General features: G+C 45.1%; 1 long non-coding RNA gene across 1 annotated transcript in view; it reads right to left on the bottom strand.

Annotated features, from left to right (window-relative positions):
• Nucleotides 1–21,168, bottom strand: part of LOC309648414 — a 186,278-nt gene that overhangs the window by 46,425 nt on the left and 118,685 nt on the right. The gene's annotated exons all lie outside the window — the stretch shown is intronic.

Raw genomic sequence — 21,168 nt, 5'->3', positions numbered from 1 at the left:
CTAGTGACCTCTACTCAAAACCAGGAAGTATTTTTAAGGTTAACTTAATCTATGTCCTGCAAACAGATTGTACCTTTTTCTTCCCCCCTGTGCTATACAATAGGCCCTCACCAGCCATCTACTTCACACATAGTAGTGTACATACATCAATGCCAATCTCCCAAGCCATCTGCCCTGCCCACTTGGTGTCCATACGTTTGTTCTCTACGTCTGTGTCTCTATTTCTGCTTTGCAAATAGGTTCATCTGTACCATTTTTCTAAATTCCACATATATGCGTTAATATACGATATTTGTTTTTCTCTTTCTGACTTACTTTACTCTGTATGACAGAGTTTCAGTTTAGGAAGGTGAAAAATTTGGGAGATGGATGATGGTGACAGTTGCACAACGATATGAATGTATTAGTGCCACTGAACTGCACAGTTAAATATGGTTAAAATAATATGTTTATATTATGTGACTTTTACCACAATAAAAAAGCATTAAAAAAACCTCAGGAAGACTTTCACATAAAACTCAATAGTTCCAGCTTCCTCGAAGGGGTGGCAAGAAGGAATTCCTGGCAGTCCAGTGGTTAGGACTCCACACTTTCACTGCCGAGGGCCCAGGTTCGATCCCTGGTTGGGGAACTAAGATCCTGCAAGCAGTGCAGTACGGCCAAAAAAAAAAAGAAGTGGTGGAAGGAGGGCCAGCCTTTCCCCACAGTGCCATTGGCATGCACCCCTGGGGTGACAACTGTTGAACTCTGAGAGGCCCCTGCCCCCTTGGAAGGGGCCTGCCCTCTGCATTCTGGCCTGGTCCCCACAGCTGTGCACCCATAGCCCAAGATCAGCCAAGGTTAGAGAAGATTCGGACAATCCTCTTTCAAGGGGTGGTGGTGGGGTGGTGGTAGGGACCGTGGCAGCCCGCAGTTTCCTAATGTCATTCCTGGGTACCTCTGTGTCCCTCAGGCCCACTGTTTGTCATCCCTGTGGAGCTGTGGAATGCTAAGAGCAGAGCTGGACAGTCTCTTCCACTCTCCAGCATCAGCTCATATCACTGTCACAACAGCCCTGGGCGAGCGTTATTCTGTCCACTTTCAGGTGAAGAGACAGAGGGTCCAACATACTCTGTGTCTTGCCCAAGGCCACGCCCTTAGGAAGCGCCGGGGCTGGACCCAAGAGCATCCCTTGACCATCATCTATGGGTCAGTCTGGAGAAGTGACTGGAGCAGGGGACCCCTTGACCTGGTCCAGGTTTGAAAGGAGGGAGAGGAAGAGAGTCAGTGTCAGGAAAGCCCAAAATTAGAGTAAATGGAGGATGTGAACGTGAGGAGATTTCCGGTCGTTTGGTTCAATGCTCTTGTTTTCTCCATGGAAGAAATGGGGGAGGTGGTGGCTTAAAGGAGACACAGCAGGCTGGGAATAGAGGAAAGGGTCATCGTAGTCACAGTAGGGACCTTAACTCTGGACTTTGCCATTTAATATCCCCCTCCCCCTGCAACCTCTTTAACTTGCTTAGCTAGAGGGAGGGGAACTCTGGTCTGTCCATCCGTCCAACCATCGGTGCCCGGGGGTCTTTGTTCTTTCGCCCCCTCCTCCAGAGCATGCCCATGGGTGATCTTTCCATGACACTTTCCCTCTTTGGACTTTGAGAAGTAAAAACTGAGCCCCCGCTGTTGTGCAGTCACTCTTGAGCCTGGAGGAGTGTTAAAATTCAGCTGGAGAGGCGCCTAGTGAGATAGAAGCATAGATTTAAAAAAAAAAAAAAAAAAAAAAAAAGGGATTTCAGGCAAGAGGAAAAAATAAAAGAAAGAGGCAAGACTTAAAATGTCCTGTGAAATGGGGAGCATTGGCCCCTCAGCACAAACGTCCGCGGGAGATGACTCCTTTGGAAAGCGGTGAGTTTTGTGTGAGCACAGATGCATTTTGTTTTCCTAGGAGGAATCGATGATTAAATTATCAGAAACCAAGCTCAAAACCAGGCTGCTTGCATATTCCCCCATACCTCCCCAGTGTCTCCTGCTTATGAGGTGCCAGCTTTATCTCGGAAGCTTTAGTTTAAATGCCCAACACATCTTATTAATGAAAGTAATAAGCTGTTGTTTATATATGTCATAATGGGGAATATGACTATTTAATATAAATCTGACATTTAAATTCCACTTAGTTCTGAGATGTGGACCATATCAAGGCGTAACTCTTTACCCTGGAGTAAAAACTCCCTGGGTCTGCATTTTCCAGCATTGAAGTTTTCGAAGTAATCAGGTTCCTTTTTTTTTTTTTTTTCCAGAGGAACCAAATTGTGAAGACATCTGTTCTGTTATTAATTTCACATAAATCTTAAGCTCCTCAAGGCCAGAAATGAGGCTTCATTCACGTCGAATTAATGAAACATGATTGTAAGTCCCTTGCATGGAAATGCTGTCACACAATTCTGAGCTGCTTAGAGCACTGAATAATCTCAGAAACTGCCAGGGGACAGCCACGTGAAATCCGCCCTCCCCTCCCCCCAGCCACCCGAAGACAATATCTGAAAATATCACAACACTAACCATATCCTGAAAGATTAATAGAGAGATGAAAATTTCTGGGAAATGAATCAGACTTTCTCGGTAAAGGATACACATATCCCGGGCAAAAGCAGATTGCACAGTGTAAGAGCTCTTCAGATACAGTTTAATAACTGTGCCCCGGGAGGCCCTATGTACACCCGAAAGGAGGGGGGTTCCTGAGATGCCCTGCAAAGATGTCTTTGGAGAGGATGTTGGAGATATGGGTCAAATCTAGGTGGCATAGATTTGAGATGGGAAACCTGGGCTGGCCGAAGCATGATACATGTGTTGGGTGTGAGAATGTGTGTGTGTATGTGTATTTATGTGTGAATGAACATGTGTGTGAGTGCATGTGTGAAATCAAGTTTGTGTGTGAAAATGTGTGCGCTGTTTATGAGTGTGCATGAGAATGTGTGTGGGTGCCTCTGTGCAGGAATGTGGGTGAGTTTGTGTGAGAGCGCGCATGATCTTGTGTGTGTGTGTGCATGTGTTTGGTGTACGTGTGAGGGTGTGTGTATACAGAATGTGTCTGTATGAGTTGGTGTGTGTGTTGGATGTGTGAGCATAAGTGGAGCATATGTCCGGAGAGCACCGGTGTGTGTAGGTGTGTGAGTTTACACGAGTGTGTGAGTGTGTACATAGGAAACCTCTCTGGATGGACATGAATTTGTCAGTGGGAGATGCATCTCAAATAGCTCAGCACAATCTTGTACCCGGCTGAGCTATTCTTGAAAGAAACTTGCTTCTGAAACTTGCTTCTGGGCTTTTGCATGTGTGGGGCATGATTTTTTTTGTCAAATAACTGAGATTTGCCAGCAGAAAGAGTGTCTGGAGGGAGACAGGGAAGGGGGGGGGCCTGAGATTTCTTAATCAAACTTCCAAGTGTTATTTTTGGTCTTCCGCTGAGCTGGGACCCCAAAAAAGAATCTGCATATGATATTTACATCTCAAATCTTCAGAGCCTCATTAGCTTTGATATTTATTTATTTATTTATTTGCAAAAAGGAATTTAAATCAAACAGAGAGGCACAAAAGCAAAACCTTTGAATACAGGGCAAAATTAATTAAAACAGGCAGCCAATGGGTAGAGTGGAATACAACAGAATTCAGAGAAAGGACAATGAAAGTAATTAGACTCTGATGGGAAAAATCCCTTGTTTAGAATCTCCTTTCTACCACCTCTCCCCCCACAGCGATGTTTTAGTGATCATCTACTGGTAATGAATAAATCACCAATATTGACATTGGAAGAAAAGTTCAGAATTTGAAACCCTGTTCTTCCAGAAGTTTCCTTCTTCATTTCCCTAAGACTCTGGTCTTCCAAACTAAGCCAATCAAATTATTGGAGGTTGTGTTTATTATGTTTTGGAGAAAACAGTCTAGTCTGTACCAGCAACCGTCCATCCCCAAAATAGCATGTAGGTGGACTGAATTTAACTGACAGCAGGGAAAGCCACATTCAAACGCAAGCGATGTTGAACTCCAACAGTTAGCATTAACCCAAGTGGTGGAACCAACTTGTGTATATGAACAGATACAGTCCCAGCCACATTTTGCCCCTGGATGTTTTGAGGTTTTGTTTTACCATCCATGCTTTGTAGATCTGTGAAAAACATTTCCATCCATCCAGTTGAAAAACCCTTGACCAACAATACAAGAAAGACTTTTAGCTTTGTTTAGCATAATACTACATCAAGGGGTCTGGCTTTCTTGTCGGAGTTCTTTTGAATGAAATAATCAGTTAGTCTTTATGCATTTTGTCCTTCTGTATTATGCAATAGCACAAATGTACAACTGTCATAGTGGGACAATTCAGTGCATAGCCAGGCTGTCACAAAGTTTTAAAGTTGGCCACATGTGTCTTTGGCAAGTCCTAGGTCCCCTTTCAGCTTCATTTAGAATCTCCTTTCTACCACATCCCTCCCCCCAAGCCCAGCACTTAAGTCTCTCAGGTTGACCCTGGGTCATTTCCAGCTTCAAGAGAGTGGACTTTGAGAAATACCATGATAAGCCTTAGTTCAATTTTAAAAGATGGCAAAAATGCTAATGGGGAAATTTTAGGCTTTGTGGCCGTTGGATGAAAGAGATGTTTTTGAACAAAAAAATCGTTCCAACGATTCCTCAAAACAATTATTCTCCAATGCATAGAGATAGGCTTGTTTTGATAAGTCAGTAAATTAAACCAGATCTCAGTTTTCCTCTGTGTAAAGTGGAAGGAGTTGAATTGGAACTAGAATGATCTTTAAGATTTCTCAAAGCAGGTATGATTAGTGATTCTGGCACACACACATACACATATATATGTATGTGTGTATATACACATATAAATATATATACATATAAATTACATATATATATAAATTACATGTATATATATATATATATATATATATATATATATATACACATACAGAGAGAGAGAGAGAATAACTTTTCTATGTACAAAGAAAATCAAGGGTCTCACTTATAAGTGGTATATGGATTCATTCATTCATTTATTCATTCATGTGTGTCTGTCCGCAGTGGGCCAGGTCCTGTATCCCACAGTTCTTCTACATCATTTCATTTAATCCTACAACAACCTTTTGAGCTGGGTTTTCCTAATGGGAGTGATAGTCAATCTATTTAACTATCAATGCACTACAATAGGGGCCAAACAGAAAGGACACCGAGCAAAGCCCTTGTCTGTGTCAGCTGTTCATTGCAAGATGAGAAGAGGTGTGGCTTTGGAGGAGGTAGGGGGAGCCAGGGTGGCTGGTAAGATGGAGGGGGGCTTGGGAGGCTAATTAACAACTGACCTGGGAAGGGCTTTCTGTTTTAAACAACCAGGACGAGCTGGACCACTCACCATATCTGCATATGGTTGAACATCAGCCCTGATTTTCAGTCTCCAAATTCTGCATTGGACAGAGATGAAGCTCTGGGAGGCCAAGTAACCTTCTAAGGACAACCCACTAGGCAGTGACAGGCCTGAGTTGGAAGCCACTTTAAGTCTTTAAGACCCCAAAGTTCACGTTCTTAACCATCGTGTTGACTGCAGAGATGTCTGTAAGCTGACCTCAGTAAGTCCCAGGGTGGCCCAGAGTTTCTTTCCCAAGATCCCAAGGAGGTGTTCCGGAATCCAGTTTGAGTCAGTGTAGAGCTGCCAGATTTAGCAAATAAAAATACAGGACACTCAGTGAAATCTGAATTTCAGAGAAACAGCCCTAATGTTTTTGCATATTTTAGCATATTGCACGGTACAGAGTTATACTAAAAAATTATTCATTATTTATCTGAAATGCAAATTTAACTGGACATCTTGTATTTTATCTGGCAAATCTAACTGGGGGGTGAGGGAACAGTCACAGGGATGCCAAGACATTTCAGGGCAGAAATATTTTCTTTTCTAGGAGCTCCCTTCTCAGAAGCTGTTAGGTCTCAGGGCAGTAGGAAATCCTTCTAACCTCACTCCTTGTACCTTCTTGATTCTGAAGTCAAAATGCCAGGGCAGAGGTCATGTAAGCTAAGACACTGCCTCTTCCGGTCCTCCCTCCACACAAGAAGGCAGAACCCACGGCACAGTGGCTTGGCTTTGAAGCCAGGGAACATTGTCCACGAGGCGTGTCCTCCTTTCTGAAGCACATGGAAACTATTGCCTTCCAGAAGATCTTCATGGTTAGTCTGCTGCAAGCCTCATGGTTTTTCAGCTGCAGTTATAATTTCTGTAGCACCCCCTGCCCCAGCTCAGATGGTATTTATTAGAACACATTGCTTTTGAAAAGAAAACTGCATCTTAATTAAAGGTTGGCAATCCAAAGCCTGTTTGCAGATGAGAAAAATTAAACAACTACTATGAAGGGGGCAGCGCATCTCCTCTGTCGGTTAAAACCCCAGTCCACATGCTGAGGCTCTCCTGCATTTCAGGCCATCCCCTCATCTTCATCGGATGCTGTATGTACAGCAAATAGAAATGAACCACAGGGCTAAAGGGAGGAGCTTTCAGAGCAAAAACGGGCTTGTCTTCTCTGGTGATCATTCCCCTTCAGGGGCTGCAGCCCAAACACAATGCCTGGGGTGGGAGTGGGGTTAGGGAAGGTTGTTTGGTGTCCAGAAATCAGCCCCATTGTGCACCCCAGTGCATCGGAAACTGAACCACTGGTGTGGATAGTGGGCCGGTTTCTGGGGCTAGGTGGAGGCTGGAAGGATCTGGCCTTTGCCTCACTTCTGAACCAAGACGGACATAAGCTGGTGGAGAATAAAAATGCCCCTTCTCTGGGGTGGAGGGCTCCTTAACTTGGGTCCCATGGAACAGAAGCCCCTTAAAGGATCCATGGGGCAGAATTCAGGGAGTCTGTGAACTTAGATGGGAAAAATTTATACACACACGCACACATACACACACATACACTTTTTTTTTCTAATTCCTAACTGAAAGTTAGCATTTCCTCCAATTTTGAATGTAAGGTAACAAACCATAACCATATTGGCACTACATGTGGCTTCTGTCATCAACAGAAATCACAGATATTTAATGTCACATTTATAGTTGCTCTAGGATATCTTAAAATAGACTCATTATATCTTGAAATTATAATAACTATTAGATCCACCTCTATGTCTTGTTATTTAAAGGTTAATAGAAGCACATGAATTCCTATATCTTTTAAAATTATTGGAATAACTGTCATTTAATATGTTTTTTCTTTGTAATCCTATTTTTAAATTTTATGCCTGTAAAAACATGATCTGTAACAAACCTTGAAGATGTTAAGTGAAATAAGCCTGTCACAAAAGGACAAATACTATGTGATTCTACTTATTTGAGGTACCCAGAGGAGTCGAATCACATTCAAAAAAAGACATTGTTCTGTAAAGGGGTTCATGGGCCTCACTGGATGGGTCCATGGTACAAACCAGGCTAAGACACTCTGATTCTGGGGGAACTGCCCTTCTTCATACCTGTATATCTTCCCAAGCCTGCTCTACCTGGAGGAATCTTCCTCCCTCCTCAGGGCTCAGCTCAAATGTCACTGGCCTGTGGCTCTTGTTCTGTCCCCAAGGCTCACCTGGGGATAAATTCTTCATATCCCTCCAAGCATCCCTCTAGCATCCCAGCTGGACCCTGCTGCCTACCAAGAGCCTGAGGCTTTGCTCTCTGCTTTAGTTAGGGGTTATTAGGCAAGTATCAGAGAAGTGTTCAAGCCATGTTAGTACCAAACTGAGACTCCTCCTTGGTGCAATGAGGAAACTTGCTTTATGAGTCGATATCACTTAATGCTTTGTCCACATACCATTCACATACATCTCAAGGTAACTTCCCACATTTTGTGAGACATGACATAATCTTAGTGAATCTATAGATCCTAGGAGGTTCGTACTATCAGGAACAGCATTTTACAGAGGAGGAACTAAGACTCAGAAAGGTGAACTTGTCTGACCCCAGAAATTTTTTGCATCGAACATCTTTCTGTAGCGATGTTTCTTAGGAGAAGCCCAGGGCTGCATTAGATGAAGATCACTTCTCTTCAGAGAATCTGACTTTGAACCTGACAGAGAAAAATGACGGACTAAACAAACAAGGATTGTCAGATCCTCAGAGTGGGAAGGGCCATCTAGTTTGTCCTACCTGTTTTAGATGAGGACACTGAGGCATGGGGAGGGCACACAGAAGAGCTGAGGCCAGGCTGGTGAGCCCCAGTGCCCTGCCACCAGCTCGAGTGCTGGTCCAGGCTTCCATCCTCACACAGTTTTATACAAACTATGGTTTCTTCTTCAATCTGCATCCTGGTGATGGAGGGAATGGGAGAGAGGGTCTGGATTTGGATCATGTCCTGCTTCTCAGAACCCATGTCACTTCTTGGGTTGATACCAAAACCATAGTCACAGTCACTGTGTTAACCACTTGATGTGGGTTTTCTCAATGATTCCAAACTTCCATCACTTGTGGCTCCCTTTATAACTTTGGCCATATATGAGTGTCATTGGAACTTATCTACTTAGTGCTCCCACCCCCCTTAAATGGACCTGCTTTTATTAAAACTTAAATCCATTTACTTACAAAGTGAAATTTGTATCACCAGTGTAAATAGAAAGCCAATAACCATATAAATTACTTCCATCAAAAATTTGTTCTTCAATTCCACCTCGGTATTGCTGCCTAGAATAGACTCAGCACCTTAAGTCTTCTCTCTCTTTGTTAAAACTCAAAAAAAACACTTGTTAGGTGTTAAAGACACACTAGCATCAAATGGAGACTTTCTTGATGTAATTAGGAGGGTCAAAAGGGAATTTACAAGGACATAACGTACTAACTGTGCGAATCAATGATATTTACTTATCTGAGCATCATCTAAAACCCTTTTGGGTGTCATCTGTGGCCTCTGTGCATCTCCAAATACTCCATTATCCCAGTTCCTCTTCGAAACAACCCTATGCTGTTAGTACTAGTACTAGTTAGTATTACTAGTAGTACTAGTAGCAGTTAGTACTAGTAGTAGTTAGTTAACACTAGTACAAGTTAGTACTACTAGTAGTTAGTACTAGAACTAGTTACTACTACCCCATTTGATGGATACAGAGAGGCTGCTCAGTTAGCCTTAGGTGGCATAGCCGGCAGGGACACCCCTGCTCTCTTTGACTCTGCAGCTGGGGCTCCTCTCCCCCAGGCTGCCTGACCACAGTGGTGTTCTGTTCCATGGCTACATCTGCCCAGGAAAAGAGCATCTGGCAGCATCCTGTGACTCCTCAGGAGCTGCCTAGGCCAGGCGTCCATCCAAGCACAACCTCCACTGTACAGGGCCCCGTGCTGAGACAGAGTGCCTACCCACAGCCCTGCCTGTGCAGGACAGAAATGCACGTGCACAATGCTGGACCTCCTCAGACTTAGCGAATGAGGATGACACTGATGCAGGAGAGGAGGAATGGACAGAGGGGGAAGGAGATGAAGGCAAGGGATGGAGAGGAGGAGAGGAGCCTCAGGGTCTTCATCTGGAAAACAGGGATAATAAATCCTACTTCAAGTCTGTTCTCTATGTCTGTGAGTCTGTTTCTGTTTCTTAGATAAGTTCATTTGTGTCATATTTTAGATTCCACATATTAGTGATATCATATGGTATTTGGCTTTCTCTGTCTGATTTACTTCACTTAGTATGATAATCTCTAGGTCCTTCTGTGTTGCTGCATTTGGCATTATATCATTCTTTTTTACGGCTGAATAATATTCCATGGTGTATATATGTACCACATCTTCTTTATCCATAATGGAAAAGAATATGAAAAAGAATGTATATATGTATAACTGAATCACTTTGTTGTACAGCAGAAATTAACACAACATTGGAAATCAACTATAGTTCAATAAAATAAATTTAAAAAACCTCCCTACTTCATAGGATAGGTGATTGTCGGGAGGATTTGAGCACATAGTAGGTGCTTCACTCTCTGTCTTCCCTCCCTTCCCCTCCCCTCCTCTCTCTACGTACACACAAAACACACACATAAGTGTGTATATTGTTTTAAGTGAAAATAGGGATTTTGTAGTTGAGCACATGAGAATAAATGTGACATGTGGGACAAGAAAGACACAGGCAGATACAGCCCCTTGAGTTTCAGGGCAACCTTACCAGAAGGTGGAGTAAGGAGTCCCTCAAGAGGGATCGTCTGACATGGACCAGGAAGTCCCTCATGGCCAGCAGCCTGTAATTCCACCATTGGAATCTCACGCCTTTGAGTTTGGCTCTGGCCTCGCTTCTGTAGGTTCCCTAGAGAAATGCAAGAGCCAACACATAAAGCAGAAATGGGTGTGTCAGGTGCCTTCTTTCAAAAGCGACTCTGGGAAAGGGGGGACCCCAAGAAATGGAAGGAAGGGGCAAAGGACTGGACCTATCCAAGGGGCTTGCCTTTCCCTCCCCCGTGGGCTGAGAGGTCCTGAGGCTTCGCACGTGCCTAGGAGTGGGTTGGGTGGCCAAAGCCCGCAGATTGTAAGAGGGCAGAGGAAACCATTCTCAGGGTGCGGGGTGCGTGCTTGCACGTCAGTTTCCTCCACGCCGGCCTCTTCTCTCCTGCGGGCAGAAAGGCGAGGCTGATGCGAAGTGTCGATTACACCCAGACCAGGCCTGCTTCTCATCGCTGGCAAACCACTTCCTCGGGCTCCCTTGAGCTCGGCACATCTGGCAACCTGGTGGGCTTTTTCTCGGGACCAGGGAAAACAAACACAGCGGCGCGGGTGTGCACGCTGTATAAATACAGCCGCGGTGTGCCAAGAAGGGGTAGAGGTCGAGCCTGGGATCAGATGTTCTAAGTTGCTCTGTGCGCTGCAGTAAGCCTGTCTCCTCCGCGGGGCCTCAGTTTCCTGAACTGTAAACTTGTGGAGGGGCGAGAAGGCTAGTTGATGTCTAAGAACTCTTCTTGTTCTTTAATGATATGGATACTGCTCTTGGATAAAAATACAGATACACAAGAATGCACAGAGAAATCCTCGTGAATTTTAGTACGTACTGAAGCCCCATCTCTGCAGGGCCAAATACCTAGACAGTAAGAAAAATCCAACTCGACAGAATCTCAATTATCAGCCAAAGGGAGGGAGTCATGCAGACTTAAGGGTCATATTTTTTTGCTCTGAGTTAATGAGCTTAATCTGAACCCAGACATCAGAGTTCAGCCAGCGGAGGCCTTCTTTCTTTTGCACTGTATGGTATTTTTTAAAACCGAGTAAACATTTGAATAACAAGATTTCCCATGAAAATTCCAATATCTGACATCTCTACAAAAATCAGCGGATCTGAGACCATCAGCTGGAACTGAGTCTGCCTGCCACGGCCATAGTCTGTTCATCCTTGTCCCTACTGGGTGACATTAATGTCACCTACCCGGCCTAGGTGTTTGAGTTTGAGACTTTGTTTTACAAGGAGAGTGTCTGATGCTCAAGGCAGAAAGACAGACACCCCGGTTGGAAGTGTTATTCTCTTCCCTGGTGACCGGTAAGGGCACAGCCCTGAGTGTGTTCCGCCTTAACCTGGTGGGCTTACCTGCCTCATCCCAGAGCCAGCCTTGCCCAGTCCCCTCTCCCTCGTTGGCTGTGAACAAGGCTGGGGACATGTGGCTGTCTGAGCCCTTTGGAAGACTGGCTGCCCCGCCCCTCAGAAGCAAGTATCAGGCTGAGCAGGGCTGGGGCCCATATGCGTGTCAGAAACGTCCCAACCTCCCATTTGATATGGGTTTCCTGCTCAACCTTGCAGCACCTACCGCCAACTCGTGGCTTTCATGTCTCCTGCCCAGGGCCTTTTTCCAACGTGTGAAATTGCATTCTCTTTTTTTCCTCAGGTGGGTCTCCATGCTTGCTGAAGGGGTTTTGAGATTGAGGCTTTTGCAAAAAATGACTTTCTGGGTTAAGGCTTTTGCAAAAATGACTTTTCGGAGAGACTTTTCCCTCCCTGACTTTCAAGACCCCTCCTACCTCGCCTGTCTTAACTCTCCATCTCTGTCCCCAGCTTGCTGTGCCCCAGCGGGGGCCGGAGAGGGACGGCTGGGGGTGATAGCCAGAGAAGGCTTCCAGAGGAGGGACTGCTTGGCCATGGCTGTGGGTCGACTGCTAAACATGGCAGGTGAGTCACGTGAGGAAAAGAGAGTAGCCTGTGGCAGGTCACGGAGGTAGGAAAGTGTCAGGCATATTCTGCGGAGCATGTGGTGGGAGGAATCTAAGGCACCTGCGGGCATCTGTTTTAGGGGGTTACGGCCTAAAGGATGGTGAAGGAGGAAGAGTATACAGGGCCCAGAGTGCCAAGGGCCGTGGATGTCATGCTACACTTTGTCCTGCTGCCAGTGGAACCATTGGAAGTTTAAAGCCACAGAGCAATGCAGTCAGATCTGGTTTTTGGAAACAACGATGGACCGACTGGAAGAGAGACGAGAAAAGCAGAGAGAAAACAACAGCAAGTGTCCACACAGGAGACAGTGGTTGAACTGGATGGTGGTGGCCTGATGGCGGGCAGTAGGTGAGGACACCCACTTGATTGGAGGGACACTTCTCTGGATCGAGTGTGGAGGAGGAGGAAGAGGGAAGAGTTGGAGGTGATCCCAACGTGCCTGACCTGGGCTCCTGGACATCGTGACTCCAGTAAGACTAAGGAGGGGGAGTAGCTCAGGGGAAAACCCAGTGAGTCTGGTTTTACACTTAGATAAGTAATTCATATATAAAACAGAGATGCAGTTTTGGATTTGTAGTACCAATTTGCACACTCTCCAAGCTATTTATGGGCGTGCATGTGTGATTTTTGAACTCATGAAAGATTCATGCTGTGTTGGCACACAGAGCACTTTGGTTTCAAGGAAAAGTCCTCTTCTTTCTGCCCTTGCTGCTAGGGAACATCACTTCAGCCTTCCAGGCCTGGCTAAAATGTCATCTGTTCCAGGCAGAACTCCTCCCAGGTTCTGATTTCATAGCAGACCTCGTTCCATGGACCTAGAGTTCACTGTCCCTGACTCTCTCTCAGTGATGAGCATATTGATTTAATCTTTGAACCTGCCATCTGGCACAGGGTTAAATATATAGAAATTGTCACTAAAAGTTGAAGAATGAATCCATGATATTTTTTATATCCTTCTTACAGCTTTGGATTCAAGGCACAGAGAAATGCAGTCACTGGTCCCAGATCACACAGTGATCTTAGACCAGATCCCCAGGGACTTTTCTGCAGCTTTGGTCTTTCCCAGTGACTTCACATTCACATTTTACAAAACACTTATCTGCCCCACACAGTTATTCAGAAGTTAGAGCCCACATGGAAATTGGGAGTTTTCACAACTAGGTCTGAATTTTTTGTCTCTTTGGATAAGTCAGACAATCTGGAGACATTGAACAGGCTTCCTCTTCCCAATTTTCCACACTCCCCACCATTCCCCAAGGTTCCCCCAACACTAGGGAGGGAAGACAGTTGCTATGTAGTATTGCGATTGTATTGTTGTTGTTGTTGTTTTTTCCTGCATAGAGGAACATTATTATACAGTCATGGCCTTAACAAATGTGGATGCAAAATGAAGCTGGAGTGGGCCTTGTGTTTGGAGAGGATGAGAGAGGACATACATATTTTTTGGTGGAATAATGACTATTTGTATGTGCTATCTTTAATATGCAAATGACCCCCTATTTCCCTCACTTTCACTGTTACTCCTGTGCCTAAGGACCCAAACATCAAGGCCCCTCCCACAGAGGCAGTCGGGCACAGTGGTTAGGAGCATGGCTTTCTGGGTGAACTTGGGCAACTTCCTTAAACTCTCCCTGCCTCTGTTTCCTCATTGCAAAACGGGGTGATGATGATAATCGTACTTCCTGGAGATGGTTGTGAGGACTGAATGAGTCAAGAAGTGTAAGGAGCTCAGAAGAGCCCCTGATCACTAGCAAGTGCACAGAAGAAAGGAGCTATTTTTGCCACTGTGATGCGTAGTAACATATTGACATTCACTTACTAGCTAATTGGCTTGGTAAACATCTATTGGTAGATGCTTTTGAAAAATGCCAGACTATAAATTTTAAAGGCTTCTTGGTCTAGGTCTATAACTCAGTGGTTCTCAATCATGATGTTCATGGACTCATCTGGAGAATTCTGGCAAAATACTGATTCTGGGGGCCCCACCTAAGACCAAACAGCAGATATTCAGGAGGCAGAATCCATGGCTCCCATATTGATGACAAACTATGTCAAGTTATGGTCAAGATGGGGCACTGTCTTCAAGCCAGGGCCAGGTCGTACATGACCTTGATAGTGGGTACCTCCTTAAATTTTGCACCCTGGTGCCTCATTTGCCTCGCCTGATCCTGGCCCTGCCTGAGACCTCTAGAACAGAAACTCCATGAGGGCAGGGATTTTTTTTTTTTTGGTCTATTTTCTTCCTCCTGCTCTATCCCCAGTACCTGGAAAAGCAGCGACCACAGTATGCCCTCAATAAATATTTATTGAAATAATAGATGAATGAATGGGCCCATCATCCTAAAATTCGAGCTACAGCTGCCTCTTTGCTGGAGACAGCTGCGTCTGCTCTACACAAACCAGAGGAGCATAGTTCGGATGCTGAGTGTTTCTAGAGGGAACCTTGGAGGTCAGTTGGGACAGGAGCTCCCAAAGCAAAGGCGTTCGGTCTCACTGTCAAGATGTTTGCCTTACCTGCATCCCTCTTGAAATATTATTTCTTTACATCAATCCATGTTTACTTGTCTACGTTTGTCTGATAAAGAAGCCTTAAAAAATCAGTTCTGTAAAGGAAAAACTATTTTTACTTGCCATAAATGGGTAACTGTAAAAATAAGGACAAAAGAAAGAAATCGTGTTATTAACTTTAGTTGGATGCCATTGCCTGTGGAGGGATGGGAGCCTGAGTCCTCCTCTCTTATTATTATGAAGGGAGGTCTAAGAACAAAAGAGAGGTGTTCAAGACATACTAGTTTTGGACTGGTGACTTTCTCTCGGGGGGAAGCAGAAAGCTTGAAAGAGAGCTCAAAAGTGATACCTTTCTCCCTCTGTGCCTCAGTATGATTTAATGCTGTATTCATGTTTATCACCCAATCCCATCCATATGGTACCCAACCATCATTGTACCCATCCCACTGGGGAAATCCTCCGTTAGTCCAACCCTCTCATTTTACAAGACTTAAGCTCAAAGAGGAGAAGGGTTTACCCAATGTCACATTCATTTATTCATCCGTGCATTCATTTGACGTCTATCTACGGAATACCTCCAATATGCCTGGCACTGTGAACCAGACAGGCCCAGTCCCTGTTACCATGGAGCTACCATCCTAGGGCCAGAGGAGGGACTCTATCCCAGGTCCCCTGATTCCTTGTCTAGTGCTCCTTGCCTGCCCCTTCCCATCCGGTAGGAGGTGTTTTCATAATTCCCGTCCATACCCTGCCTGCATGGATGACTTGGACCCTCAGTGTTGCATTAAACATCTTTTCATTTTAATAAAGCAGCTACATTTTCACTCCATCCCGGGCTCCCCATCCCTGCAACACACACTTTGAGAACGCTGCTAATTTCAGCGTCTGGCTTCCAGACCCAGACGTCAAAACAACTACCTTTCATCTCAGGTTTGTAACACAGAAAACCTTCAATATTGGGAACAGATAGCCTCGAAGGTGGGTTCATATCTCTCAGCAAGATTGCTGTAACTTAACTCTCCCGAGTCCGATCAAGGCTTTCTCTCTGCCTCGTAGGTATTTTAATACAAATGTTCCTTTCATTTGACTGATTGAAGGTCTTCAACCTGCAGTAAATGAAACATCTGATCCCCTTGAATCCAAATCACTTTTTCTTTGATTTTCTTTTACTTCTATTTCTTCGTCCTTTGTTCTACAGCTCGAGTCAAATTTCCCTTTAGAAATTGAAAGAATGTGTGTGGCGTTTGCCTGCCTTTAAAAAAAAAAAAAAGCAACACCAGGCTCTAGTGAAACTGCAGGCTCATGGACTAGAATATTAAAATCGGATTCAATGGCTGCCTGTCGCCACAATGTGCTTTACGTGCCATTGTCCCCCCAGTTTCGGGCAACGGCCACACACATTGGCCTCTGTGTAGGAGTCACCAGAGCTGACTTCTTGAGTAACCCCTAGGTTTGGGAGAAAATATGACTAAAGATTTTTAACCCTGCTCAAAGAGCTAAGTTATCCGTGCACAAAGCCCTACATGTTGGCATCTAGCTATGGAGGTGAGCATTTAATTGCCTTTATAATGACTTATCCCATCCACATAGTAACGGGTCCCCAGTTTCAGGCAAAGAATGACCGTACTTCGTTATGTCATCAGCTGGAGACCTTCACCTTCCAGCTTTGCTGGCAACATGGGCAACACTGACAAGTACAAGTTCAGGCAGGTGCCAAATCCAGGTTACTCTGATATCATTTTCAAGGAACATTTAGGGTCAACATGACTCTGCTTTCACAGATGGCCCACATGGCCGTTTTAAGATGAATATGTGTGGATATTATCTGAAAGGGCTCAGGCTTTAAAATCAGACAGCCTTGGGCTGGATGTCGGGCTCCATCACTTTGTAGCATGTGGTCCTCAGACAAGTCAACTAAATTCTCTGAGCCTTTAGTTCCACCATCTATAAAATAATGACAGTCGAATTGTTGGGATATTATGATTTTTAAAAAAATCATGCCATAAAGGATTCAGCTAAGAAAAGGGATCTTACTTCATTCCCCTCTCTCTGGAAGGAAAAAGCTACTGCGATTTCTTGTCTGGATATATTTCTTCCACGGTTCCTAAATAATTTTTGGTGGCAATGTGGTAAGTGAAGGCAGGAAGGTGTTTCAGTGCTACAGGACCTTTGATCTTCAGTTGGTACCTTGGAATGGCCCAGAATTACTAGTGCTACAGGATAAGCCCAAGGTGATTTAGACAGAAATTAACTACCCACCTCATTGTAACAAAAAGTTTGAGAGAATGAGAAAGCGAAGAGAGAGAAAGAGAGATTGACTGGTGCTTCACTAAATGCCACCACGACTGGCACATGTCCCAAGCTGAACCACAGATACCTGAGTTGGGCGTGAGGATATCAAGGTATATTTACAGACCCAGCGCCATGGCTGGTGGAATTGACTATGTGAACTGGAGTCTAAACTCTGGCCGGTGGCAGCATCCTGGCCCTGGGCTTTTAGAAATCCCAGCCTAGGGAGGAGGCCTTGGCGTCCCCATCCTGAATGGGCCCAGCTGAGCTGCAGGAAGGCCCGAGCTCAGGCTGATTCCCCTGTTGATACATCCCTAGGAGCTCAGCCCAGGGTTGTGTTGGGAGAGTGTTTGTAAGCTCTTTAACGCGTGCTGTAGTTAGTTTTAAAGGGCCTCGTTGTCCTTAAAGCTCTCTCAGCAACCATGTCTCTCTCTTCCTTCTTTGCTCCCTTTCTCGGTTTTTCATCTCTGCATTTGTTTCAAGCATGATTGGAAACCTGATGTTGTGAGTTTGCATGGAGGAGGTGAAGGCGTCTCCCGTCCTTCTGCTTTGCCTTCTTGCAGGAAGGCAAACATCAAAAGGCCCTGCGCCGTCTCCCCACGAGGCCCAGATCTTCCTGTATAATGTGGAGAGGAAATTGGGGCCTTTGTGCTTCCCTTGCTCAGATCATATCAATTCAGTTTCCCCTTCACTTAATTTGTAGTTGGAGTCATCCTTGCAGGCAGGGCAGCGGTGGGTGAAGTGGAAGGTCAGGAGGGGGAGAGGAAACGGGCTGGAGGCTGGGGCTGGTAAAGACTCCCGGAGATTTTGGAAATGAGGATGGAGCAGAGGGTAAACCTTTGGTCAAGGGATTGGAGAGGGGCTACGGTATTAACCCCGAGTGTCCCCGGCCTCCCCGGGACTTGGCTACTTTGTGTTCTGAATCCATAAAACAGGGAGCTGGGAACAGATGAATGTTAGATGCTTCTTCAGCCATGATTTTGTGATTCTACACTGGTTCTGTCTCTTAAAATATGACTTTGGCCATGTCACTATCTCTAGGCCTCCTTTTAATCATCTCTGTGCTGGAGGTTGTGAGGTGACTCAACAAGGTAATATCCACGAAGGTGCCTAGCTGGCGCCTGGAGCAAAAGGGGAGCCTGATGGATACCACTTAAACATGCATCTCTTCTCTGTGACTCCTGTGTCCACATGGGGAGTGCCCAGGGAATTCTTAATTTGATGTATTTGTTCTCTTAACCATTTGAGGCTTTGTGGGCCATGTATGGTCTCTGTTGCATACTTTTTCCCTCCGACTTTTTTTTTTAAGTCTTTATTGAATTTGTTACAATACTGCTTCTGTTTTATGTTTTGGTTTTTTGGGCCCAAGGCACGTGAGATCTTAGCTCCCTGACCAGGGATCGAACCCGCAGCCCCTGGCTTGGAAGGCGAAATCCTAACCACTGAAACGCCAGGGAAGTCCCTCCCTCCGACTTTTAAAAAATGTAAAAACCTGTCCTAGCTCGCAAGCTATACAAAAACATATAGAGGACCGGAGCTGGCCTGTGAGCCATATTTTGCCACCCCCTGCCCGAGAGAGACAGACTGTTGAGGTTCAAATGCCAGCTTAGTCACTTACTAGCTGTGTGACATTGGGCAAGTGATTTAACCTCTCTGATCAGCATTTTCTTCATCTATCAAATAAGGCTTATAACTACCCTTCTCATAGTAGTACTATAAGAATGATGTATACAGATACAACACTTAGCAGAATATCTGGCATACAGTTAGCCCTTAATAGTGGTTTATTATTAATGTTATTAATTTGCAGCTGGGAATTTAGGGCCTGCTTGGATAAGAGCTTGGTTGGGGATAGAACTTCATTTTTTTTTTGCCACAGGGTCAAGGGAGAAGGGGGTCTCTGAGCACACAGCCCAGGGCATCTCTGGGCCTAAGATGCATGCATGCGTGCATTCATTCATCATCTCACTCACTCACAAACCTTTATTGAGGGTTTACAACATGCCAGGCGCTGTAATAAGAACTGAAGACACAGCAGAGTACAAAATGGACCAGATCCCTGCCCCCAACGGGTTCATATTCTAGTGGAGGGACATAGATGATACACATACAAATAAGGACATACCTAATATGTCAGAATGTGAACAAGACTATCAGGAAAAATAAAGCAGAGTAGGGAGGGTTAGGAAATGCTGCAGGGGGATGATTGTTTTATGTGGGGAGATCAGAGAAGGTGTCGCTGGGAAGGTGTTCTATGAACAGAGACCTGAATGCAAGGAGGGAGGGAGTCAGCCACGTGGATGTTTGGGGGAAGAGAATTCCAGGTACAAGGAGCCGCAGGGGTACAAAGGCGCTGAGGCTGGAACATAGTTGTCCTGTAACAGGAACACAGTGGGAGCCAGAACACCAGGAACATGTGATGAGGCCAGAGTTAAGCGTCCTAAAGGGAGATGGTAGAACAGATAGCGGAGAAGGACGAGGCTGGGGAAGGCGTGCAGACCGTGTTAGGCCCTGTAGGTCCCTGTAAGGCCTTCATGCCCGAGGCCGCCTGGGAGGCAGCCAGAGTCTTTGCTCATGCCCTTTGCAGTTACTTCTTCTTTCATCCAGTATTCATATCCGCACAGCACCCACTCTGTGCTCTCAAGGAACTCAGAATCAAGTGGGGGTAGACAGGCATTCATTCAATAAACCCTCCCAAGTCAGACCACTGCCCTGGAGAGTGATGGGGAGAAGAGTCTTTAAGGGACACTGAGCCGGTCTGGCAGTCAGGGAAGGCTGCCTGAGGAGGGAGTGGAGGAAAGAGCTGGGCCTTTGGCAGGTGGCAGCATGGCCCCTTCTAGGAGCTCAGAGAAGCCAGTGTGGCTGCAGTTCGGAGAGTGAAGGGGAGCATGGCGGGCATGTGCAGCTGGAACAGTGGGCTGGGGCTCCCCACACCTTGTGGGCTGGGTAGGGCTCCTCCTTTCTCCTGAGTGCAAGGAGGCCTCTGAAGTGGGCAAAGCAGGGAATGACACAATCATATATGCAGTTGGACTGGATCACTTTGGCTGCCCCCATGGAGGGGGAATCAGAGTAGATTTGGGGCCACCTGTTAAGGGGTTATTATATAGTTATCAAGCTGAAAAATTATAGTTGCTTTGCCCTATTTACCATAGCCAAGACATGGATAAAGAAGATGTGTTTTATATATATGTGTGTGTGTGTGTGTGTGTGTGTGTTATATATATGTTATATATATGTGTTATATGTATATATATATATATATATATACACTACCCAGCCATAAAAGAGAATGAAATAATGCCATTTGCAGCAACATAGATGGACGTAGAGATTATCATACTAAGTGAAGTAAGCCAGACAGAGAAAGACCAATACCGTATGACAACACTTATATGTGGAATCTAAAATATGACACAAATGAACTTATTTACAAAACAGAAATAGACTCACAGACATAGAAAACAAACTTATGGTTGCCAAAAGGGATAGTGGGGGAAGAGATAAATTAGGAGTTTGGGATTAGCAGATACAAACTACTATATATAAAATAGATAAACAACAAGGTCCTACAGTATTGCATAGGGAACTATTTTCAATATCTTGTAATAAACTATAATGGAAAGGAATATGAAAAAGGATATATATATATATAACTGAAGCACTGTGCTGTACACCAGAAACTAACACAACATTGTAAATTAACTATATTAAATTAAAAAAAATAAAATTATAGTTGCTTTGATGAGAGTGGAGGAAGGGAGGCCTAAGGTTGGTGGATGGACCCAAGAATATTTTGCAGGTAGGATTGAGAAGACTTGGTAGAAAAATGAGGCAGGAGGTGTAAGGGAGAAGGCAGGCAGCAAAATGTCTCTGAGGTTTGGGATTTGTGCCCCCAGATGAAGGGCAACCAGGGTGCTGGCAGGAGGGTGAAAGCCTTGGCAGTTCACACTGCTGGGATCTGCTGGAACAGGTGCCCTGTTGGTAAGGACCACAGCTTAGTTCCCTCCCCAGCGCCTGGCTCCTGACCTGGTCGACAGCAGGTGCAGGGTCAGTGCAGCGTTGAGGGTCCCTTCAAGCCAGTGTCCCCCGAGAGGGTCAGGAGAGAGAACCTGACAACAAACAGAGCTGGCCAAAGTGGAGGGCCATCCAAATTCAGTTTGGAAGTGATGAGAATAAGGCTTAAACTATCTGGGGTGGGGTGACGTTTCTG

This window comes from Balaenoptera physalus (genome assembly GCF_965194825.1).
Source record: "Balaenoptera physalus genome assembly, chromosome: 19".
NCBI classification, from domain to species: domain Eukaryota; kingdom Metazoa; phylum Chordata; class Mammalia; order Artiodactyla; family Balaenopteridae; genus Balaenoptera; species Balaenoptera physalus.
The sequence above is the reverse complement of the archived record's forward strand: the minus strand, read 5'-3'. Positions and strand labels throughout refer to the sequence as shown.